The sequence below is a fragment of the Thermobia domestica genome, chromosome 18 (assembly GCF_964235325.1).
Source record: "Thermobia domestica chromosome 18, izTheDome1.hap1.1, whole genome shotgun sequence".
Taxonomy (NCBI): Eukaryota; Metazoa; Arthropoda; class Insecta; order Zygentoma; family Lepismatidae; genus Thermobia; species Thermobia domestica.
The window spans coordinates 105,697,360-105,724,389 of record NC_137471.1 but is presented as its reverse complement, the minus strand read 5'-3'; positions in this window follow the sequence as shown (position 1 = coordinate 105,724,389).

Below are 27,030 nucleotides of genomic sequence, written 5' to 3'. Positions count from 1 at the left end.
TTTTAAAGCTCTCTATCTCACATTATACAATGCCATATAATGTAGAAAACCGTGGATTTACATCTGCCCTTTTAAGACGAAGGTATCACAGACGTATATATTTGGGAACGAACAGCGGTTTCTTTTAGGTGGGCCCTTGGAATTGAAAAATGTTGGGATACCAAATGTAAAAACCAAGTATAAATTTATCTTTGATATTCAAGCAATAGCTATACTTCCCGTCTATATTCAACTACAAAATTATTTGAGAGTGCTTCTGCAGAAGAAATCAACTTAGGACTCATATCGCTCTCTCCTATTTCTTAATTGTTATTCTGGCACCCATAACGCTTTCGCCACCTGCGTGAGAAAATATGACCACCTGCGTGAGAAAACGGATGCATTAGTTTAATGGAATAGAAATGATTTTTCTAGTCCTCTGTTTAATATAGTCCCTTTGGATAAATTGCATTACGATTAGACCTCTATATTCTGCAGCCAATGTTAACGGTTCGGAAAATGTCACCATCTTAATTTTGAGATTTCCTAATATGTTTTTTCACATGCACTTTTATTTTCTTGTAAATGTTGCACATTGATTTTGTCATCCAGACATTGTTAAATAAAATAGAAGATCGTAGATTTTGTAATTTCCTGTGAGGATTGTAAGTGTCTTAATTACCACATGTAAAGATCCCGGAGCAAAGTCTAGAAGTCAGTTCTCAAGGATCTTGAATAGACATGGCCATTCAGCACTTTCACTAAATTAGTCATAGTGTACAGGATACACCAAAGTTCTTTTATACCATTTCCTGACAATGTATTCAATCGTGACTAGAAATTACTTAACACGAAAGCCACAAAAGGCGGTACAACTTTGGACAGTTCAGAAATTTCTTCAGCTGAAGTACTATTTGAACACCTTTCCAGTATAATATCTGATGTAATATCATAACGCAAGTGCTTTGTTTACTTTCCTTGAATTTATTTACTGTATGCAGAATTGTAGAATATATAGTATTAGTACTTCAAGTTGAAATTTTGAAAAAATACAGAGGGTCTACACTGCTTATATCATAGGAGAGGTGTGTATCTCATAATTACACAATCGTTGTAGCGAAGCTTCGGTGGATGAATAGCTATCCAAAAGTTTTTTGAGAATAGGAAATCGAGACGCGAGATACGATTGAAGATTTGATTAAATCTTCCGAGTAAGTTTGCATTGACACACCAAGAACAGGAGTGTATTGCATTAGAGGGAAAGTGGATGTCAGAATGAAGAAATGTTATACGATATTCTTATCAAGACAATGCTACCGTGATATAAGATTACTTTTTCATTCAAAAACTTGAATATGAAGAATTTTCACCAAGGGATATCAGAAATCAATGACTTTTTCTGCTGTATAAAGTTGTGGCACTTAGTTACTAATCAACGCATACAGTCAGCTGATATGAAAAGATTGTTAGATTAGCCCACTGTTTGGTTGCTTTGTTATGACCACTGTTATTAGGTTGCTACCTAACACAGGACTGACTATACCGTAAATGTTTTCCACCTAACCGTCTATGGGAAGATCTCAAAATAACCTAAAATCGATACTATACTTGTCTCATCGTTGAGATCACCCGTCTGAGACCCAAATTAAGGCTGCTTCGGATACATAGCAAGACAGGGTTACATAGCAAGACTTTTCATTATGCAATCGTGAAAATAATATTAATGATAGACCGGAACCTAGTGAATCCTACGCAACTCTGTATGTAAAGCATAGTGAGCAGCTGGGACGGTAATTAAGTGCATATTTGTCAGCCTCGGGTTTTAACAAACAGGATAATTTCATTAATTAATATATCTGTTAGAAGACAACTCTTTGGATTAAACAGTTTCTATCGGGCTAAAGACCAAGAACAAGGTGAGAGCGTTATGGGTGCTAAGTAGATTTCTTCAGCAGGAAGCACTCTCAAATAATATTGTAGTTGCATATAAACGTGAAGTATAGCAATTGCTTGATTATCATTTATAAATTAATACTAATTCATTTTTCTGATTTTTTCATTTTCTTAATATAAGTCCTCCACCCTGGGCTAATTCTTTCTACCGCGGTTTCAGGTAATCAACGCTCGACAGTTTGTTGAAAGATATTCCACAGTTCATGTTTTTCCTTCGTTACAAAAACACTTCTAGTTGACTCTATTCATGGTGAATTACTGAACTTAAACATTTACAATTATTGAAAAATGAATAATTATTTTTAAACATTAGTTACAGTTGAGTAGAATGCAGTAGTAGATTGAAGTGAATGAAAATAATGTTTGTTTGTTGAGATGTGCAAACTGAATGTGAATAATAAGTGTTTATTCACGCATTGTCTTTCGAGAGCCGGATCTACGATGGACTTCTGGGGGCTCCGTGGTTATTAATACTATTACTTAGACCTACTTTTAAGAGCTCCAAACTCTGGAATGGGTTTTGGAGAACAGTGGAAGAGAGAGTATGTGTGAATAAAAACTCATTATTTACATTCTCTTCCACTCTTAGTTTTATCTAGGACCACCAACAATGTACTATCAATTGCACTAGGTTTGATTGTTAGTGCTTCCTGTGGTTCTAACTTCACGTTTGTTCTTCAAATTTTTTATTTGCTTCTAGTATCCAAACTATTGCAACACTAGTGTTAAGAGCCACTGCTCTAGGAAGCACTAACGAAGCACTAACGATTGTATTAAAGATATTATTAGCTGTTTTGAATTTGTCGGGAATTTGTCTCAGTGATATACTCTCCATGTATTTATGGGAGTTTCGTAACCAGAGTGTGACACTTTGATCTAACCTCACTCAACCTTACGCACAAAAACTCACTTCGACCTGAACTTCACTTCGACTTCACGCTCACACAACCTCACGCTCACATCACCAGTCTGACCTCACGCTCAAATAACCAGCCAGACCTCAGGCTCACTCGACCTCACGTTCGCATCACCAGTCTGACCTCACGATCACTCAACCTCACGCTTACATCACCTGTCGGACCTCATGCTCAAATAACCATTCTGAACTCACGCTCACTCAACCTCACGTTCGCATCACTAGTCTGACCTCACGCTCACTCAACCACACGCTCACATCACCAGCCTTATCTCACGCTCACTTCGTGAGGCTGAGGTCGAGTGAGTTTCGAAGTCGTGAGCGCCGATCTCGTGAGTTTGATCATCTGTGTGACTTATAAGTGCGCACATCTACAATAATAGTAAAGCTAAACCAAACCATTATTGTTTCCTGGAAGCACTAACGATGCACCAACGATTCCACCAGGATTTAACGTTAGTGTTTCTTGGGGGTCTAACGTGAAGTTGCACTCCAAAAGTTTATTTCTTCTAGCGTCCAAACTCTTGCAGCAATAATGTTTCGACTTGGTATTCTGAAAAGCACTAACAAAGCACTAACGATTGCACTAAAAAGGTCATTAGCGCTTTTGAATTTGGCGGGAATTTGAGCCAATTAAGAATTATCCATGTATTCCTTATGGGAATTTCGAGACATATAACTGGCCATAGCCACACTAATTGTGAAGCACCAATGAAACTATTAGCGTTTTCTGAAAGCACTAACGATGCACTAACGATTGCACTAGGTTTAATCATCAGTTCTTTCTGGGGGGGCTAACGTGAAGTTGGCCCCCCAAATTGTTTTCATCTAGGGTCTAAACTATTAAAGCACTGATGTTGAGAGTTGGTGTTCTATGGAGCACATAAGAAGCGCTAACGATTGCACTAGAAGAGAGCATTAGCGCCTTTGAATTTGGCGGGAATTTGAGCCAATTAAAAATTCCCCATGTATTCCTTACGGGAATTTCCTGACATATAACTGGTCGCAGTCAAAATAATTGTGAAGCACTAACGAAACTATTAGTGTTTTCCGGAAGTACTAACGATGCACTATCGATTCCAATAGACTTAATAGTTAGTGCTTCCTGGGGGTGCTATCGTGAAGTTGCCCCGCCCCAAAGTATTTTGCTTCTAGCGTCCAAACTATTAAAGCACTAATGTCGGGAGTTGGTGTTCTAAGAAGCACTAAGCACTAACGATTGCACTAGAAGAGATCATTAGTGATCAATGGGGTGGGGGCAAGTTCTCGGACGTTCCAAAGGAACTAGATTGAACAGGGGACTAGAAACATCATTTGTATTTAATTAAATTATTGCTTCCGTTTTCTCACGCAGCTGGTCATTTTTCTATGAAAAATTTGCACATCACTATACTCTGCTGATGAAAGCCCTGGATTCTAATACGGTATCAGGGGATTACAAGAAATTAACAACTCAAGGAACATTCACAATTCACAGAAAAAGACGCCTTCTTGAGCGAAGATCCAAGTGATATGATTATCGGAGAATGCTTAATGTAGGCCACGAAAATTTCTCGGGGATTAACTCAACGTCAGACACAACGTTAGCAAGATTACTTATTCATTTCCAAATACTGTTACGATAACAGAAGTTCTACAGGACTTTTGTGGGCATCAGTTTATCATTAGAGAGACAAGTTGAGCTAATGCCACCTTCCTTGTGTGATAATATCTCAATGCGCGAGAATGTCATTTCGACTGCGGTGAATATTACAGAGTCTCTATTGTTATGTGTTTTAAAACCCACACGTAGAAATAAGAGGGCTTCTACACGCAATGGTGTGGACTAAAATTGGCAACTCAATTCTGCGTTAAGTATGAAATAAATCATGTTAAACTCTATTTTCACCTTATATGTTATGGATATAAATTACAATTATACATGGAAAGTGCCGAAAGTGAAAAAAGAGGTTTCTGAAAATATCTGAAATGATCGAATTTAATGCTGCCATTGAAGCCACGACAATTCAATCACAGTTCTTGAGAAACTTGGAGATCTATACTAGACGGCTTCAAATGATGCAAACAGTTTTCTAAGGACGAAAGGTAGCTGTATATGGACAAGAAAAATGGAAGAAACTAGAAAGAGGAAAACTGTAGCTGTATATGGACAAGAAAAATGGAAAAAACTAGAAACAGGAAAACTGTAGCTGTTGATGGGTGTGATTCTAAACTATTAAGAATCTTGGTAGAAGACTTCATGAGCAGTTGCTAATTTTCACATAGCCTTTCATATTTTCACAATCACAGAACTGAAAGGAAATGCTTCGAATGTATTAAATTTAAAGAGAAACTATCCTCATTGCTTTTAACTTTCTCATGATGCATCAGGCTGTGCCACGACCTCAGCTATACTCAAAAGTGAATAGTTTGCAGCCTTCAAGTTCCTCCAATTAGAAGAATTGTGAATGTTAGACAGTATTCAACCAACCAAATGTGAATCCTGACAAAGTGGTAACATTAGAAATTTCTTATTCGCCTGTATGCAGATGGCAAAATGCCGTCCCTGGAATAAGCCATATCAGATATAAGAAGGAAGTAGTTACAAAGCTTCAATATGGGCACTTTTCCCATTACTAACACAGCAGCTGTCCAGCAATCAATCCAGTTCCAGGAATCAAATGGTCTAAGCATGAACTCAATCGAAACAGGTTGTGTGTGAAAGGGGATATGCGAATTCCAGGGACCCACATAGCTACCATCAGCTCCAACCGGATAATCTTACTTACCTGTAGATAAAAAGTGACTGCAAGATAGAATTGTGAACGAACCGCATGTTAGTGTAAAAGAGCCGATATGAAGTATTCAATATTTTATGCATTCTGCCAAGAAAGTTGATGTAGAAATGGAAGATCAGAAGACAATCTGATATAGATGATAACTAACAACAGCTGTAAAATACCAATATGTTATTGACAACGGCGTAATTATTGATCCAATGAGTTATGATTATTATTTTGTGATATCGTCCCCGCCTTATAGACCTAACAAAATGGAGATGAAGACGATCTTGATGTAAATCTTAAAGAGGGTATAAAAACAAGGAATAAAACATGAAGGTTACATATTTAGGGATCCTTTAACACGAGCGGCTTTGGTACCCGAGGAGGAAATAAAACCATAGCAGGACAAATCTAACGAGTTAAACCAATTCATTTAGATATAACATTCGCTTACCACAGTAGCCATTCAATTGATGTTTATAACAATTGTTTATTGTTTGATTGTTTATATGTTAAGATGTTCTACTGCAAACGATTGACTCCAATGAATCTGACATCCGCAAGGACACTAAAAATTGTGAAGGTACCGTTTAGTTTTCATATCTCCTATAAAAGAAGCGAAGTTTTACGATAATAAAAAACGATGTTTGATATGCGGTACAAGCGAAGATTCCATGTACATTTTTATCCAAGAGGGGGCGTAATAATGAAAGCACTAGTACAAGTCAATCCCTGTTGCTTTCTACTTGTTGCCCTAGGTTTTATACGACTTAAGGACAATCAATGCGTACTGCTCAGCCTCTTGTTATTTTGCTGGATTTCAGTCAAAAGGCAACGAAGCAAAATAGTTTTCCATAACAGTTATATTACACTTATGGTCGTAAGCTTGTAAAAGAATCACATGCAGGTTATTGGCATTAAACTTTATTAGCGTATTTTTAGGTAATTAAGTACAAGATTACCTTGTAGACCCAGGCACGCTACTCTTAGCTGTGAGAGAAGCCCGGGTGATGAATTTATAAAGCTAGCGGTATAAAGAACTGATTCGCGAATCAATGTAGTTATACAGGCTTGGTAGAACAGGTGTAGAACACAGACATCAACAATATTATCAATTGACAGAATTTGTTTGATATGTAGGTCACCTGGGGAGATTTTCAGTTAAGTACACCTGAAAGATATAAAACTTCCTAGGCTCACGTTCCACAATTTAGAGCAGAAACCCTCAATTTTCTCCCATAGGAATAGTGTTCGAGTACTTGCTCGTCCCGGTGCCCAGAGAAAGTAATAGATACTGCTATTAACTTTCGCTTAGCCTGAAAGTTTAATTTGCGTGTATAAAAAATGTCGGGGCGTCATTTGCAACTTTGACTCATTTCATCAAGTGTCTATATTGAGAACGCAACGTATCTATCACACTAATCTATAGAACCTTAAAGTCTTTGTGACTCGCACGCTTCATTCTGCACTACAAAGTGCCATATCTCATACTTTTAATGACCTTAATGGAAGATTTGAATTTCTCGATCTTCTAAACGTTTTCTCTCCGTTGAGTAAAGTTCTGCTAACCATCCCCTCTGTAGCAGAATAGTTCACCAACTGTATTAGGTTTTTGACACATTTAGTATCTGACACGGAATGATCAACAAGAAGAATTTCTGTAATCATATTTATTAATTTCAACACTACCTCATTTAGCTGACGTGAATAGAGTTTGCGTGTCCTGTCCATGCACTCAAAGGTATCTTCTCATGAGCAGAAAGCTACACCACAAAATGTACCCAATTAATCGCAGCATTTGGGGCTTACGAAGTGTAGTCATCTCTAACACTGAACCAACCTGTCATTTGGCCTGGTATGTATGCGAGCATATCCGCGGCCGTTGACCAGAGACATCCGAGATCTTCAAGTATTTTTTTTTTTTTTTTTTTTACAAAAATAGAGGCACCAAATCGTCTGTAGGATTCTGCATAGATGATCGCTGCATATAGCGGAATATCATTGCAAACTGCCTAGAGTACATTCGTTGCACAGTCCTACTAAGAGCCGTAACATTGGCAAGAAGAAAGTCGAAGCACACAGATATGTGCATAGATCTTTACTTCAGCCTGTTTTCAGAGAACATTGTGTTCCCAAGATACAGAATCATTCATATATTATAGAAAAAAGAAATGTCGAGATACGTGTTGTTCTCTTATCAAAAAAGAATGCAATCAGTTAGCATGCTCTACAATCAACGAGACATAGTAATATTTGATAAGAAGCGCAGTGAGATTAGGATTTTTCAATTGCAGCTTAGACGCTGTAATTGACTAAAATCTCATGAAAAATTACTTTCGTATGGCAAAAGTTTTACGGTACATTTACGAGGCTGCAGACTGGGCTTTCTGCAGAAATAATGGTATTAATAATTGTAGATATCAGGATGCATTTCGGATGCCCTTGGGATTGAAAAATGTTGTGATACCAAATGTAATAATCATAAGTATTAATTTATCAATGATTATCAAGCAATTGCTATACTTCCTGTTTATATGCAACTACAATACTATATGAGAGTGCTTCCTGCTGAAGAAATCTACCTAGCATGCATAACGCTCTCACCTTGTTCTTCATCGTTCGCCTAATAGAAACTGTTTAATCCAAAGAGTTGTGTTTTTACGGATACAATATTTATAGAAATTCTCCTGTGTGTTAAAACTCGAGGCTATCAAGTATGCATTTAATTAGCGTCCTTGCTGCATAATAGGGCTTACATACAGAGCTGTGTAGTATTCACTAGGTTTCGGTCTATCAATAATAATATTTTAACGATTGCATAATGATAAAAACTTGATATGCAACCCATTATATTCTAAGTTCCGAAGCAGCCTTACTTTGGTTCTGAGACCGGTGATCTGATCGATGAGACAAATATAGAATCGATTTTAGGTTCTTTTGAGATCCTTCCTTAGACGGTTAGGTGGACCAAATTAGTAACACTGTTCATCACAAAGCAACCAAACTGTGGGCTAATCAAATAATCTTTTCATATAATCTCATTGTATGCTTTGATTAGTAATCTCATTGTATGCTTTGATTAGTAGAACCAGGTGGGACCGTAATGGGTGCTATGTAGATTTTTTTCAGCAGGTATCACTCTCAAATAATATTGTAGTTGTATATAAACGGGAAGTATAGCAATTGCTTGATTATCATTGATAAATTAATACTTGTTTTTTACATTTGGTATCCTAACATTTTTGAATTGGAAGGGCCCACCTAAAAAAAACCGCTGTTAGTTCCGAAAGCTATACGTGTGTGATACCCCCGTCTTATTAAAGGGTGAAGTAAATCCACGGTTTTTTACATAGTACGCCATTGTATAATGTGAGTTAAAGAGCTCTAAAAGCACTATTGCATCGTCTTAAGACCTATGTACACAACACAAGATCTTAGGGCTTCGGATTCATTGTTGACTTCCTTTACTAGCATTAAGCCATTAGGAATCAAGGAATAGATGCCGATGTCCACTGCTGACTTGGAATTTCACAGCGTTGTATTAAGGACATAGCCCGGCATAATCCGTTTAGCCTTGCGGTAACCTCCATATGAAACCCTCGAATTATTGGCGCTCTTGCTGCACTCTAATCCACTATTAAAAAATCGAACATCCCCTTGCATTCTCGCAATTATTTCTTTAAACACCGCATCACTTAGAGATCGATATAATCTTTTATTAATATCTCCTTTCAGACAATGTAGAATACTATTACAATAAAGTCAAGTGACGTCTCTGCTAATGTTCTTATTTAAGACGTTTTCTGAAGTAGTGGATGCATATTACAAAGAGCTTCACAAGCTCGGGGATGCTTATCCTATCGCAAGTTACCCATCAACTTATCGATCATTTAACGCGCTTTCTCTTTACTATACCTTATGATCATCGTGATTTTCATTCATTCTTAGCTAAAGACTTCCTCTTCCGCACGTCACTTGTTTTCAACTCGAATATTTCGAATTTGCAAGTAATGAGAAAATATGAGCTGCTGCACTTTCCCAATTTCAATCAGCAAGCTCACTTCGGTTGTACTGTATGCAAACCGTTCCACTCGTTCTAAAGCAAGTATCATGGCGGATCTCGACACGTACTATTATTATCTTTTTATCTAAATGCATCCTGATATCTACAAGTAGTAATACCATCATTTCCGCAGAAAGCCACATTCGACAGCCTTGTAGATAAACCTTAAAATCTTTTGGCATATGAAAGTAATTTTTCAATAGATTATAGTCAATTACAGCGTGTAGTTTGCACCTGAAATATCCTAATCTCACTACGCTTGTATGTCTGGTTGATTTTAGTGCATGCTAACTGATTGCATTCTTTTTGATAAGAGAACAACACGTATCTCTACATCTCCTCTTAATAGAATATTTGAATGTTTCTCCAATTTGGCAATACAATGTTCTCTGAAAAAAGGCTGAAGTAACGATCTATGCACATATCAGTGTGCTTCTACTTTCTTCTTACCAATGTTAACGGCTCTTAGCTGGACTGGCAAAAATTGTACTCTAGGCAGTTAGCCATGTAAATCTACTATATGCAGTGAACATCTATGCTGAATTCTACAGACGATTTGAATCTTCTATTATTGTAAAAGAATTTACTTGGTGATCTAGGATGGCTCTGGTAGCGGAGATGGATATGGTCGCATACATACCTGGCAAAATGACAGTCTGGTTCAGTGTTAGAGGCGACTATACTTCGTAAGCCTCAACTGCTGGCGATTAATCGGGTACATCTTGTGGTGTAGCTTTCTGCTCTTAAAAAGATACCTTTGAATCGATGTACAGGACACGCAAAGTCTATTGAAGGCAGCAAAATGAGGTAGTGTTGAATTTAATAAATAAGATTACAGGAATTCTTCTTGTTAATCATTCCGTCTCATATATGAAAGGTGTCATAAAGCTACTACAATTGGTGAACTAATCTGCTACAGAGCGGAAGCTTAGCACAACTTTACTCACCGGTGAGAAAACGTTTAGAAGATCGAGAAATTCAAATCCTGCAATAAGCTTAATAAGAGTGTGCGATATGGCAGTCTGTAGTGCAAAATGAACCGTGCGAGTCAGAAAGACTTTAGGGTTCTATAGCCTGAAGATTAGTGAGATAGATATGTTGTGTTCTCAATATAGCAGCTTGATGAAGTGAGTCAAGGTTGCAAAAGACGCCCCGAAATTTTTATACACGCAAGTTTAACTTTCAGGCTAATCGAAACTTAATAACAGTATCTATTGCTTTCTTTGGGCACCGAGACGAGGAAGTACTAGAACACTATTACTAAGAAAGAAAATTCATTGATTCTGCTCCAAGATATAGAAAGTGAGCCTAGGAAGTTTTATATCTTTCTGGTTTCACTGCAGCCAAAGTTAACGGTTCGCAAAATGTAACCGTCTCTTGTACAATCAGAAGGCCACAAAGCTTAACAACTTTCCGTAAAAGTTACATTACACTTATTGTCGTAAGCTTGTAAAAGAACCAAATGCACGTTATTGGTACTAAACTCTAATAGCAGATTTCAAGGTAATTAGGTAGCTGATTACCTTGTAAAACCAGGCACGCTCCTCTTGGCTTGTGAGAAAAGTCCGGCCAATGATTTTATAAAGTTAGAAGTTTAAAGCACTGATTCGCGATACAAAGTAGTTATACAGGCCAGGTAGAACAGGTGTAGAACACAGACATCAACAAAATTATCAATTGACATAATTTTATTTCGTACTTAGGTTTCCTTAGGAGTGTTTCAATTAAGAACACCTGAAAAATATAAAACTTCCTAGGCTCCCTTAGTAATAGAGTTCGAGTACTTTCTCGTCCCGGTGCCCAAAGAAAGGAATAGATACTGCTAGTTATATAGCCTGAAAGTTTTAACTTCCGTATATAAAAAATTCCGAGGCATCTTTTGCAAACTTGACTCACTTCATCAAGATGCTATATTGATGACGCTACGTATCTATCACACTAATCTTCAGACTATAGAACCTTAAAGTCTTTCTGACTCGCACGGTACATCTTGCACTACAGACTGCCAAATCGCACACTCTTATTAAGCTTATTGGATCATTTGAATTTCTCGACCTTCTAAACGTTTTCTCACGGGTGAGTAAAATTCTGGGAAAATTTCCCTCTGTAACAAATTAGTGCACAAATTGTATTAGTTTTTGACATCTTTCATATCTGAGACGGAATGGTCAACAAGAAGAATTTCTGTAATCTTATTTATTAAATTCAACACTACCTCATTTCACTGACGTGAATAGAGCTTGCATGTCCTGTTCATCGACTCAAAGGTATCTTCTCAAGAGCAGAAAGCTATTCCACAAAATGTACCCGATTAAACGCCAGCAGTTCAGGTTTACGAAGTGTACTCATCTCTATCACTGAACCACACTATCATGCGAGCATATCCATGACAGTGGACGAGAGCCATCCTAGATCACCAAGTAAATTCCTTTACAAAAATAGAATCACCAAATCGTCTGTAGAATTCTGCATAGGTGATCTCTTCATATAGCGGAATATTATGGCAACCTGCCGAGAGTACATTCCAAGCAGAGTCCAGCTAAGAGCCATTAACATTGGCAAGAAGTAAGGTGAAACACACAGATGTGTTCTTAGATCTATACTTCAGACAGTTTTCAGAGAGCATTGTTTTACGAAACTGCAGAAACATTCAGATATTTAGCTATAAGAACATATCGACATACGTGTTGTTGTTTTATCAAAACGAATGCAAGCAGTTAGCATGCACTACAACCAACCAGACATAGTAATATTTGATAAAAGCTTAGTGAGCGGTGTAATAATCTAAAATTTGTTGAAAATTTAATTTCATATGGCAAAAGATTTAAGATTTATCTACAAGCCTTCTTGCTGTGATTTTCAGCAGAAACAATGGTATTACTAATTGTAGATATCAGGATGCATTGAGAGAAAAAGATAATAACAGTATATGTAGAGATTGGTCATAATAATTTCATTAGAATGTTTCGATTCAGCTTGCATGCAGTACAACAGACGAGAGCGGGCGGGTTGAAATGGGAAAAGTACGGCAGATCATATTGTTCTTAGGACTTGCAAATTGTAAATATTCGAGTTTAAACCCAGTGACGTGCGAAACAAGAATGAGAAAAAATGAATATCACGGTGAGCTCATAAGGTATAGTAAAGAGAACACGCTTCATAAAGATGGACAAGTTGATGGGTCACTTACGAGAAGACAAGCATCCCCGAGCTTGTGGACCTTTTTATAATATGCATCCACTACGTCAGAAATTGCCTTAAAATGAGAACATTACCAGAGATGTCTCTTGACTTCATTGTAATAGTGTTCTACAATTTCTGAAAAAAGATATTAATAGGAGATTAAATTGATCTCTAAGTGATGCGGTGATTAAAGAAATAATTTTGAGGATGGACGGGGAAGTTTGATTTTTAATTAGTGGTTTAGAGTGCAACAGGCGCGTAAATAATTCGAGAGTTCCATTTTGCGTTGTCCGGTATTGCTAAACGGCTTAGGCCGGCTTATGTTCTTCTTACAATGCTGTAATGTAGAAGTATACAGTGGACATCGGCATCTATTACTTAATTCATATTGGCTTACAGCTAGTAAAAAAATTCAACAATGAATCAGAAGCCGTAGGATATTGTGATGTGTACCAAGGTACTAAAAACGAAGCAGTAGTGCTTTTAGAGCTTCTTAAGTCAGATTATACAATGGCGTATAATATAAAAAATCATGGATTTACTTCTGCCTTTAATAAGACGAGAGTATCACATACCTGTACCTTTGGGAGCGAACAGCGGTTGGTTTTAAGAGGAGGAGTCAAATTCAAAACAGCTAATGATATCTTTAATACAATTGTTAGTGCTTCGTTAGTGCTTCCTAGAGCAGTGACACTTAACACTAGTGTTGCAATAGTTTGGATACTAGAAGCAAATAAAAATTTTGAAGGACAAACGTTAAGTTTGGTCACCAGGAAGCACTAACAATCAAACCTAGTGCAATTGATAGTACATTGTTGGTGGTCCTAGATAAAACTAAGAGTGGAAAAGAATGTGAACAATGAGTTTTTATTCACACATACTCTCTCTTCCACTCTTCTCCAAAACCCATTCCAGAGTTTGGAGCTCTTAAAATTAGCTCTAAGTAGGAGTATTAATAACCACCGAGCCCCCAGAACCATCGTACATCCGCCTCTCGAGAAGAGAATGCGTGAATAAACACTTATTATTCACATTCAGTTTGCACATCTCAACAAACAAACATTATTTTCATTCACTTCCATCTACTACTGCATCATACTAAACTGGAACGCCTTTTTATGTTAAAAAATAACTATTCATTTTTCAATAATTGTAAATGTTTAAGTTCAGTAATTCACCATGAATAGAATCAACTAGAGGTGTTTTTGTAACGAAGAAAAAACATGAACTGTGGAATATCTTTCAACAAACTGTCGAGAGTTGATTACCTGAAACCGCGGTAGCCAGAATTAGCCCAAGGTAGGGGACATATTAAGAAAATGAAATTATCAGGTAAACGCATAAGTTTTTTAGTCTTGTGGCTCTTAGTTCGTATGAAAGTACTAATAGAAATATGGCCAATGAATTATGACTATTTTGTAGAACATTCTACTTTAATATCGCAGGAAATTCATCTTCCGGCTTGCTTGGTTGTGAAAAGTTATAGTGTATTGGTATACTGTGTAAAGTATGTGTACTGTCGCTGATTTGTGATAACAATCACAAACAGAAGTAAAAGGTAAATTACCGTAATAGTTTTCTCTTAATAGTTTTGTATTGAAGGGGAAACGGAAAACCTACTTTTATCTTAACATTTTCTTTCTTAAAATTTATATTCGGGTTCACGTTCTTCCCCCTTAACATTGAATACGGAAATGGACAACTTATTTAGAATTTGATTGTTGTTTCCAATATATTTCAAGCATCACTTCTCGGACATAGGCCTGTGTTATGTCGATAACGCTATCGTCGATATCTATATTGTCATATACTAACATTCGATATCGCAAATATATGGACATGAATATATCTTTCTACGTTTTTTATATTTATATTCGATGGGACGACGGGATATAAGGAGCCCCTAAGACTTGATGAAGGAGCCCCCAGGATAAAGAAATTAAAGTTATTTTTTACAATCATTATATCTTTATTACCACAAATTGCAATGTAAGTACATCCACTTGCAAATTTGCAATATTATATGATATAATTTCTTAGACGCCAGAACGTTTCTGTTCCCTGAAAATAAGAAACAAAGCACCACGTCCAAAAGCAAGTGTTACTAACTTTGAACTAGAATTTATCATAAGAAAGTTTTTTTATTTCTCTCTTATTTGCAGTTTGCCACACTGATATATTTCTGACAAAATTGAGGTTTAGTTCAACGCCTTTCGAAGTTGCAACCAACACAACCGCCAAATTGTTGGGTTGCCTGATTTTTTAGGAAAAGGAGAATTGCGGGTGGTAATGCACTTTTGGAGTCGTGTATACATATCACCGTTGAGTTGATACATTTATAATTATTGAAGTATGCCTTCTTTGTTTTTATTTGGTTTGTGTATATTGAATAATTAGTAGAACACTGTATGGTATTAAATTTCGTATGTTGCTGGTAACCCTGTTAACAATTTGTATTTAACGTAGGAGATGTCTGCTAGGTTAACGGGGTGACAAAAGGAATCTCTATAGAAGAATGGTTCAAAGTAAAGGTTAATCAGCAACAGTTACTTCACTTCACATAAATTAATTACTCCCCATTAGTTAACTGTAAAGACACTTACATTGTTTTAATTACAGTCTTCTTAGCATTTTCATCTTCGTATACAACTTTGAATCATGAAGCCTAAAGTTCACAAATAAATAATACTATTGTAAAAGGTCAATTAACGTTGTTCCAAAACCCGTAAACACCATTTTACATACTCAACAAACAGAATTAAACATACTAAAATTAGCAAAAAATTGTAGTTAATTTTTATCGTATAGTAAAACAATGCAGAAGAAAAAATAATAAAATGACAGTTTATATATGAACCAACGAAAAAAGATTACATTTTGATACGAAACAATTAGAAACATAATGAAATTCATCTCCCAAAACAGAACTAATAGGGAAACAAAGGAAACTATTACGGTTTGCTACAAGTCCTAACAATGCACTATGGATTGCACTAGATTTTGTTGTTAGTGCTTTCTGGGGAACTAACGTGAAGTTAGCTCGTTTTTTCCCTTTTTTCCATAGCATCCAAACTAACGAAGCATTAGTGTTCGGATTTGGTGCTCTAAGAAGTAGTTAACGATTGGACAGGAAGTGATCATTAGTGCTTTTTAATTTGGCGGAAGTTTAACTCAACGAAATATTCCCAATGTTTTTCTTACGTAACATTCGTCACTAATAATGAAGCACTAACGAAACTATTAGTGTTTTCTAGGACCAGCAAAAATGTACTATCACTTGCACTAGGTTTGATTGTTAGTGCTTCCTGGGGGGACTGTTTTTTCGCTTCTAGTGTCCTATTGTTAAGCCTATTGCAGCCCTAATGTTAAGAGTCACTGCTCTAGGAAGCACTAACAAAGGACTAACGATTGTATTAAAGATATCATTAGCTGTTTCGAATTTGTCGGGAATTTGTCCCAGTGAGATATTCTCCATGTATTTAAGGGAGTTTTGTAGCCAGAGTTGACCACTTTGGCCTAACCTCACTCAACCTCACGCTCAAAAACTAATTTCGACCTGAACTCACGAACTCATTTCGACGTCACGCTCACATCACCAGTCTGACTTCACGCTACCTCACCAGTATCACCAAGAGCTCACTAAACCTCACGCTCACATCACCAGCCTTATCTCAGGCTCACTTCGTGAGGTTGAGGTCGAGTGAGCAAAAGTTTCGAATTCGTGAGCGCCGATCTCGTGAGTTTGGACATCTTTGTGACATATAAATGCGCAGATCTACAATAAGAGCAAAGCAAAATTAAACCATTTGTGTTCCCTGAAAGCACTAACGATGCACTAATAATTGCACCAGGTTTAATCGTTAGTGTTTCATGGGGGGCTAACGAGAAGTTGCACCCCAATAGTTCTATGCATCTAACGTCCAAACTATTGCAGCACTAATGTTTCGACTTGGTATTCTAAGAAGCACTAACGAAGTACTAACGATAGCACTAGAACAGGTCATTAGCGCTTTTGAATTTGACAAGAATTTGCGCCAATTAAAAATTCCCCATGTATTCCTTATGGGAATTCCGTGACATATAACTGAGCATAGCCACACTAATTGTGAAGCACTAACGAAACTAATAGTGTTTTCTGGAAGCACTAACGATGCCCTAACGATTGCAATAATTTTTATCGTTAGTGCTTTCTGGAAGGGCTAAAGTGAAGTTAGCCCACCCCCAAATTTTTGGCTTCTAGCGTACAAACTATTAAAGCACTAATGCTGGGAGTTGGTGTTCTAAAAAGCACTATCGAAGCACTAACGATTGCACTAGAAGAGATCATTTTCTCGGACGTCTCTTTGGATGAATTGCAATACGATTATTACCTTCTCTATATACTGCAGTCAAAGTTAACGGTTCGGAAAATGTCACCGTCTTAATTTTGAGATATCCAAAGATGCTTTTTGTCATGCAGTTTCATTTTCTTGTAAATGTTGCATATTCATTTCGTCATCCCGACATTATTGAATAAGATAGCAGATCCTAGATTTTATCTTCTCCGAGGGTTGTAAATGTCTTCAAAACCCGGAGCAAAGTCTACTTCGTTACTTCAGACTTTTTCAGAGAATATTGTATTACCAATTTACAGAAACAATCAAATGTTCTATTAAGAGGAGATGTCAAGATACTTGTTGTTCTGTTATCAAAAACAATGTAATGAGTTAGCATGCACTACAATCAACCAGATATAGAAGCGTAGTGAGATTAGGATTTTTCAATTGCAACTTACACGCTGTAATTGACTAAAATCTGTTGAAAAATTATTTTCATATGGCAAAAGATTTAAGGTTTATCTACAAGGCTGCCGACTGTGGCTTTCTGCAGAAATAATGGTTTTGCTAATTGTAGATATCAGGATGCATTTAGATAAAAAGATAATAACAGTTGATGTCGAGATCCGCCATGATACTTGCATTAGAGCGAGTGGAATCAGTTTGCATGCAGTACAACAATAAGCGATCTTGCGGGTTGAAATTGGAAAAGTACAGCAAATAATATTGTTCTTAGGACTTGCAAATTCGAAATATTCGAGTTTAAACCCTGTGACGTGCGGAACAAGAAATCTTTAGCTGAGAAAGATGAATATCACGGTGAGCATAAGGTATAGTAAAGAGAAAGCGCGTTAAATGATGAACAAGTTGATGGGTCACTTGCTATAGTATAAGCATCCCCGAGCTTGTGAAGCTTTTTGTAATATGCATTCACTACGTCAGAAATCGCCTTAAAACGAGAAAATAAGAAGATATGTAACTTGACTTCATTGTAATAGAATTCTACAATGTCTGAAAAGAGATATTAATAAGAGATTATATCGATCTCTAAGTGATGCGGTGATTAAAGAAATAATTTTGAGAATGCGAGGGGATCTTCGCTTTTTAATTAGTGGTTTAGAGTGCAACAAGTGCGCCAATAATTCGAGTGTTTCCTATGGAGGTTACCGGTAAGGCTAAACGGATTATGCCGGGTTATGTCCTTTTTACAACGCTGTGAAATTTAGAAGTCAGCAGTAGACATCAGCATCTATTCCTTAATTCCTAATGGCTTAAAGATAGTAAAGGAATTCAACAATGAATTCGAAGCCGTAAGATCTTGTGTTTTGTACCTAGGCCTTAAGACGATGCAATAGTGCTTGTATAGCTACTTATACAATTATAGAATGGCGTAATTTAAAAACTGTGGATTTAAGTCTCCCTTTAATAAGACGAGGGTATCACAGTCATATAGCTTTGGGAACGTTCAGCGGTTTGTTTTAGGTCGGCCCTCGGGATTGAAAAATGTTGTGATACCAAACGTAAAAAACAAAAGTATTAATTTATCAATGATAATCAAGCAATTGCTATACTACCCGTTTATAAGCACTGTAATACTATTTGAGAGTGCTTACTGCTGAAGAAATCTACTTAACACTTATAATGTTCTCACCTTGTTCTTGATGGTTAGCCTGATAGAAACTGCTTAATCCAAGGAGTTGTGTTCTTACGGATATATTAAACATAGTTTCCTGTGTGTTAACACACGAGACTATGAAATATGCATTTAATTAGCGTCATTGCTACTCACTAGAACTTACATAGAGTTATGTAGGATTCACTAAGTTCCGGCCTATCATTATTAATATTTTCCCGATTGCATAATGAAAAACTTGCTATGAAACCCATTATAATCTAACCTCCGAGGCAGCCTTACTTCGGATCTGAGACCGGTGATCTGATCGATGAGACAAATAAAGAATCGATTTTAGGTTCTTTTGAGATCTTCTCTTACACGGATAGGTGGATAATATTTACGATATAGTCAGTCCAGTGCTCGCTACCAACTTAGTAACACTGGTCATCACAAAGCAACCAAACTGTGGGCTGTGCGTGGGTGAAATTCAGATCATTTAAGAAAATCGGTAGAAGACTTCACGAGCAGTTGCTGATTTTTTTAAGGCCACATACAAGTAGAACCGAAAGGAATGCCACGAAATCAAAAATTTTAAGTAACTTATTAGTCATTAAAAGAGTGCTTTACTTTTTTCATGATGCAACAGATTGTGACACGACCTCAGCTATTCTCGGGAGAGAATAGTTGCCAGCCCTCAAGATCCTTCAAACAGAAAAAAAAATATTGTGCAAGGTAGTCAGTCTTCAACCAACCAAATCTCAATCCTGAAACAATGGTCAAGATTAGACATTTCTTATTTGCCTGTGTAGAGAAGGAAACATGTCCTTCCTGATATAAGCCACATCAGGAGTAGTTACAAAGCTTCAATATGTCTACTTTTTCCATTACGGCTGGTGTGCACCATTCATTTGGAAGTAGCTCCAAGTCCAGGAGCGAAATGGTCAAAGCATGAACCCAATGGAATGAGGTTGGTGTGTGAAAGAGGATATGCGAATTCCAGGACCCACACAGCTACCATCGGCTCCAGCCGGATAATCTTACCTGTAGATAAGAAGTGACTGCTACATAGGATTGTGAACGAACCACATGTAAGTTTAAAAGGGTCAATATGAAGTCTTCAAGGTTTTCTGCATTCTGTCAAGATAGATCATTTACAAATGGCAGATCGGAAGACAATCAGATTAAATGCTGACGAACAACAGTTGTGGAAAACCAATATGTCATTGACAACGGCTTAATTGTTGATCCAATCAGTTATGATTCTTAGTTCGTAACAACGTCCTCGACTGATAGACCTAAATAAATGGACATGAAGGCGATCTTGACGAAACTTTAAATGAAAAGGTAAAAACTAGGAAAAAAATTATGAAGGTAGTTTATTGTTTAGTTTAAATATTTTGGAATCCTTTAACACGAGCTGCTTTTGTACCCGACGAGAAAACGAAACTGTAGCAGGACACATTTAAGTTAATGAGCAGAAACCAATTCATTCAGATATCACATTCGCATACTACAGTATCTATCAATTGTACGTTTATAACAATTGTTTATTGTTTGTTTGTTCATATTTTAGGATGTTCAACTGCAGATGATTGACTCCGAGGATTCTGCCATTTGCAAATTCTCTTAAAATGATGTAACTGCCGTTTAGTATTCGACTCTCCTACTAGTTTCGACTACAAGTAAATTTTAACACTCTTTATAAAGAACGAAGTTTGGATTTTCCGTACATGCAAAGAATCCATGAACATTTTTATCTAAGACTGGGTCGTGAGAATGAAAATTCTACTACACGTCTTTCACAGTTCGTTTCAACTTATTGCCCTAGTATTTATACGACATAAGGATTATCAATCCTTACTGTTAACCACAATTTTACTTTACGACTGTACCAAGCTACTTTTCAGATGGAAGCCCACGAAGCTTAACATTTTTCTGTAACAGTTAAACTAGACTTATGATCGTAAGCTTGTAAAGGATTCAAATGCAGGTAATGGGCCTGAAAATCTAGTAGGGGATTCTTATGAAAATAGGTCCGTGATTATCTTGTAGAACCAGGCCCGCTTCTCTTAGCTTGTGAGACAAGTCCGGCCGATGAACTAATAAAGCTAGCGGTGCAAAGCACTGATTCGCGATACAGAGAAGTTCTACAGGCTTGGTAGAAGAGGTGTGGAACAGAGACATCAACAAAATTATCAAGTCACAGATTTTTTTTACTTCGGTTACATTGGGTGATTTTCAGTCAAGTACTCCTGACAGATATAAAACTTTCTAGGCTCACATCCCATATCTTGAGCCACAAGCCCTGAATATCCACCCTTGGTAATAGTGTTCGAGAACTTGCTCGTCTCGGTGGCCAAAGTAAGTAATACAGACTGCGATAAACGCTTGATTAGCCTGAAAGTTAAACTTGGTTAATAATAAATATCGAGGCGTCTCTTGCAACCTTGACTTATTGATCAAAATTCTATATTGATAACGCTACGTATCTCTCACACTTATCTTTAGGCTATAGAATCTTAAAGTCTTTCTGGCTCGCATGGTTAATCTTGCACCACACAGAGCCTTATCGCACGGTCTTATTAAGCTTATTTAAGGGTATGAATATCTCAATCTTCTCAACGTTTTCTCACCGGTAAGTAAATTCTGGTAAGCTTCCGCTCTCTAGCAGACAAGTACACCAACTGTATCAGCTTTTCGATAACTTTCATATCTGAGACGGAATGATCAACAAGCAAAATTTCTGAAACCTTATTTATTAAATTCAACACTAGCTCATCTCGCATTTGTGAATAGAGCTTGCGTGTCCTTTCACCGACTGAAAGTAGTCCTCACAAGAGCAGAAAACTACTCTACAAAATGTACATGATTAATCGCCAGCGTTTGAGGCTTCCGTAGACTACTCATCTCTAACACTGAACCAGACTGTCATTTGCCTGGTATGTTTGCGACCATATCCATGGCCGTTGACCACAGGCATCATAGATCAGCAAGCAAATTCCTTTACAAAAATAGAAGCACTATATCTTCTGGAGAATTCTGTTTCTGTTATTCTGTTCGCTGCATATAGCGGAATATCATGGGAAACTGCCTAGAGTACATTCCTTAGTAGAGCCGTTAACACTAGCAAGAAGTAAGTCGAAATACACATATATGTGCTTAGAGCTATACGTCAGACTGTTTTCAGAAAACATAGAATTAATAAGACACCGAAACCTTCATATAATATTTTACTAAGAGGAGATGTCGAGATAAGTGTTGTTGTCTTACCAAAACGATTTCAAGCAGTTAGCATGCAGTACAACCAAACATACATAGTAATATTTGATAAGAAGCTTGATGAGATTTTTTTTTCAATTGCAAGCCACAAGCTGTAATAGATTAAAATCTGTTGAATTATAGCTTTCATATGGCAGAAGAATTAAGATTTGTCTACAAGGCTGCCCACTGTGGCTTTCTGCAGAAATAATGGTAATACTAATTAAAGATATCACGATGCATTTAGATAAAAAGATAAGAAGAGTATATGTCAAGGTCCGGGATGATACTTGCATTAGATCGACTGGAATCAGTTTGCATGCAGTACAACGACGATAGACAGTGGTGTTAGACAGTTAGACAGTGTTTCCCCCCTTGTCCCTACAATTTCATTTAAAATTTCATCAAGATCGTCTTCATGTACCTTTTGTTGGGTCTATAAGGCGGGGACGGTATTACAAAGTATTAATCATAATAGATTGGATCACCATTAAACCCGTTGTCAATGACATATTGATTTTCGACAGCTGTAGTTCGTCATCATCTAAATCAGATTGTCTTCCGATCTGCCATTTGTAAATGAACACCCTTGGCAGAATGCAGAATACCTTGAATACTTCATATCCCCTCTTTTACACTTACATATGTCTCGTTCACAATCCTATCTTGCGAACACCTTTTATCTACAGGTAAGTAAGCTTATCCGGCTGGAGCCGATGGAAGCTGTGTCGATGCTGGATTTCGGATTTTCTCTTTCACACACCAACCTCAATCGATTTTGTTCTTGCTTAGACCATTTCCCACCTGTACTTGGAGCTACTTCCGAATTCGAATGGTGCACACCTGAAGTGATAGTAGGGGAAAAAGTGGCCATATTGATTCTTTGCAACTACTTCCTGGTTTTACCTGATGGGCTAATACCTGGAAGGACATGTTTCCTTCTCCATACAGGGGAATAAGAAATATGTAATCTTGAACATTTTGTTAGGATTGAGATTTGACTCCTAACTCCCTTGAAGACTCTGACTAACTTGCACAGTTTTTTTTCTTTTTGAATGATCTTGAAGGCAGTTGTATATGGACAACAGTAATAGAAGAAACTAGAAACGGGAAATCTGTTGCTGCTGGTTGGCGTGATTCAGATCTTTAAGAATCTTGGTAGAAGACTTCATGAGCATTTTCTGATTCTCTTATAGCCACATATAAGCAGAACTGAAAGGAAATTCGAGGAAATTATTAAATTTATTGAAACTTTTGCGTCATTAAAAGATTGTTTCACTTTTTCCATGATGCAGCAGACTTTCACACGACCTTAGCTATACTCAGGAGTGAACAGTTGGCTGCCTTCAAGTTGGTTCATAAAGAAAAAGAATTCTGCAGTTAGTGTCATCAATAAATTAGATGTGAATCCTAACAAATGATTAGGTTAGACATTTCTTTATTCACCTGTGTGGAAAAGGAAAAATGTCTCCCTGGTATAAGCCATATCAGATATATCAAGGAAGTAGTTACAAAGCTGCAATATGGCCACTTTTCCCATTACTAACACAGCAGCTGTACAGCATTCAATTCGGAAGTACCTCCAACTTCAGGCTCGAAATGGTCTAGCCCTAAACCCAATCGAAAGACGTTGGTCTGTGCGAGGAATGTACTATAGGCCGTTTGCCATAATATTCCGCTATATGCAGCGATCATCTATGCAGAGTTCTACATACGATTTGTGGGCGCTTGCTTGCTCCCTACCATTCTTATCAAATATTACTATGTATGGTTAGTAGTTGTGCATGCTAACTGCTTGCATTCGTTATGATAAGACAAGAACAAGTATCTCAGCATCTCCTCTTAGTAAAATGTTATTTGAACGTTTCGGTATCTTAGTAATACTATGTTTCCTGAAAACAGTCCGAAATATAGATCTAGGCACATACCTGTTTATTTCGACTTTCTTGCCAATGTTAACGGCTCTACTAAAAATGCACACTAGGCTAGCCATGATATACCGCTATATGCAGCGAACACCTAAGCAGAATTCTACAGACGATTTCGTGCACCTATTTTAGTAGAGGAATTTACTTGGTGATCTACAATAGCTGTGGTGAACGGCCTTGGATATGCTCGTGTTAAATGATTCCAAAGCAGCTCGTTTTTTAATGATTCCAAAATATGTAAACTAAACAATAAACCACCTTCATCACTTTTTACCTTGTCTTTACACCTTCATTTAAAGTTTCATCAAAATCGACTTCATCTCCATTTTTTTAGGTCTATAAGGCGGGGACGATATCACAAAATAAAAATCGTAACCCATTGGATCAACAATTAACCGTTGTCAATGACATATTTATTTTTTACAGCTGTTGTACGTTATCATCTATATCAGATTGTCTTCCGACCTGCCATTCGTACACGAGCTCCCTTGGCAGAATGCAGAGTTCGCTTGAATACTTCATATCGGTTCTTTTACACTAACGTGTGGCTCGTTCACAACCCTATCTTGCTGTTAGTTTTTATCTACAGGTAAGTAAGATTATGCGGTTGCAGCTGATGGTAGAGGTGTGGGTCCCTGGAATTCGCATATCCTCTTTCACACACAACGTTTTTCGATTGAGTTCATGCTTAGACCATTTTGTTCCTGGAACTGGATTGATTGCTGGACACCTGCTGTGTTAGTAATGGGAAAAATGGCCATACTGAAGCTTTGTTACTACTTTCTTGTTATATCTGATATGGCTTATACCAGGCAGGGTTTTTTTCCATTTCCATACAGGCGATTAAGGAATTTCTAACGGAACCACTTTGTCAGGATTCACATTTGGTTGGTTGAAAACTCTGTCTAACTTTCAGAACTCTTCTTTTTGAAGGGACTTTTAGGCTGCAAACTATTCAGTCCTCAGTATAGCTGAGTTCGTGTCACAGCCTGTTGCATCATGAAAAAAGTGAAAGCAATCTTTTAATGACGCTAAAATTTCTTTAAATTTATGAATTTTGTAGCATTTCCTTTCAGTTCTGCTTGTATGTGGCTACAAGAGAATCAGCAACTGCTCATCAAGTCTTCTACTAAGTTGCATAAAAGATGTGAATCACACCGAACAACAGCTACAGATTTCCCGTTTCTAGTTTCTTCTATCGCTCTTGTCCATATACAGCTACCTTTATTCTTTCGAAAACTGTTTGTAAATTTTGGTCCCTCTAGTTTGATCTCCAAGTTCCTCAAGGACTGTGATTGAATTGTCGTGGCTTCAATGGCAGAATTAAATTTGATCGTTGTAGATATTACCCCAAACCTTTTTTTTTCTTTCGGCACTTTCCATGGCCACTTAGCGTCCTTGCTGCACACTAGGGCTCACACACAGAGTTGTGTAGGTTTCACTAGGTTCCGGTCTATCATTAACATTATTTTCACGATTGCATAATGACAAACTTTCTATGAAACCCATTATATTTTAGCCATCGAAGCAGCCTTACTTTGGGTCTGAGACTGGTGATCTGATCGATGAGACAAATAAAAAATCGATTATAGGTTCTTTTGAAATCTTCCCTTAGACGGTTAGGTGGAAAATATTTACGGTATAGTCAATCCGGTGTTCGCCACCAACTTAGTAACACTAACCATCACGAAGCAACCAAACAGTCAGCTAACCAATAATCTTTCCATATAAGCTCACTGTATGCTTTGATTAGTAACTTAGTGCCACACATCTGATAGATCAGAAAAAGTCATTTATTTCAGAAGTCTCTTGATGAAAACTTTCATATCCAAGTTCTTGATTGAAAAAGTAATCTGATATCACGGTAGCATTGTCTTGATAAGAATATTGTATCACATTTCGTCATTCTGACATCCTCTTTCCTTTAATGGAATACACTTATTTTCTTGATGAGTCAATGCTGTCTTACTCGGAAGATTTAATCAAATCCTCACTCGCATCACGCGTCTGAATTTCCTATTCTCAAACAACGTTTGAATAGCTATTCATCTTGTGAAAGCTTCGCCACAACGATTGTGTAATGCTGAGATACAACCTCTCTTTTTCATATAAGCAGTGTATTACCTCTTTATTTCTTCAATATTTCAACATCAAGTACTAATACTATATATTCTACTCTTCCGCATACAGTAAATAAGTGCAAGAAAAGAGAACAAAGCACATGCGTTATGACATTAGATCAGCCATTATACTGGAAAGGTGTTCAAATCGGACCTGCAGCTAATGAAATTTCTTAACGGTCCAAAGTTGTACCGCCTTTAGGAAGCTTCTAGTTAAGTAATTTCTAGGCAGGATTGGATACATTATCTCAGGAAATGGTATAGGAGAACTTTGGGGTATCCTGTACACTATGACAACATTAGTAAAAATGTTGAATAGCCATGCCAAATCATGATCATTGAGAACTCTATCTAGACTTTGCTCCGGGACCTTTACATATGGTTATGAAGACATTTACAACCGTCGGAGGAGATGACAAAATCTAGGATCTGCGATCTTATTGAACAATGTCTGGATGACGTAATCAATATGCAACGTTTACAAGAAAATGAAATTGGATGTGATAAACCATATTAGGAAATCTCAAAATTAAGTTGGTGACATTTTCCGAACCGTAAACTTTGGCTGCAGTTTATACGAGGCCTGTCTAAAAAGTATCCGACCTTAATTTTTTCCACGCAAAGTAATGATTCTCAGGCGGCGCCACTGTGCACGGCGAAAGGAGGAACCTTACTGCGCATGCTCGAATTTTTTCACCGCGTTCGCGTGTGCCAGTCGTGAGCTGGTGGTCACGAAGTGAGGTGCTGTTGGTAGTGTACGTCGGATTTTGTGTTTCTCGCAAGATGACTGAGCGAATTGAGCAAAGATACTGCATCAAATTCTGTCAAAGGCTGGGTGATTTTCAAAGCCAAACAATTCGTAAGATTCAGCAGGTGTTTGGAGAAGATGCGATGGGTGTAACACAAATTAAAGAATGGTTCAACCGATTAAAAGATG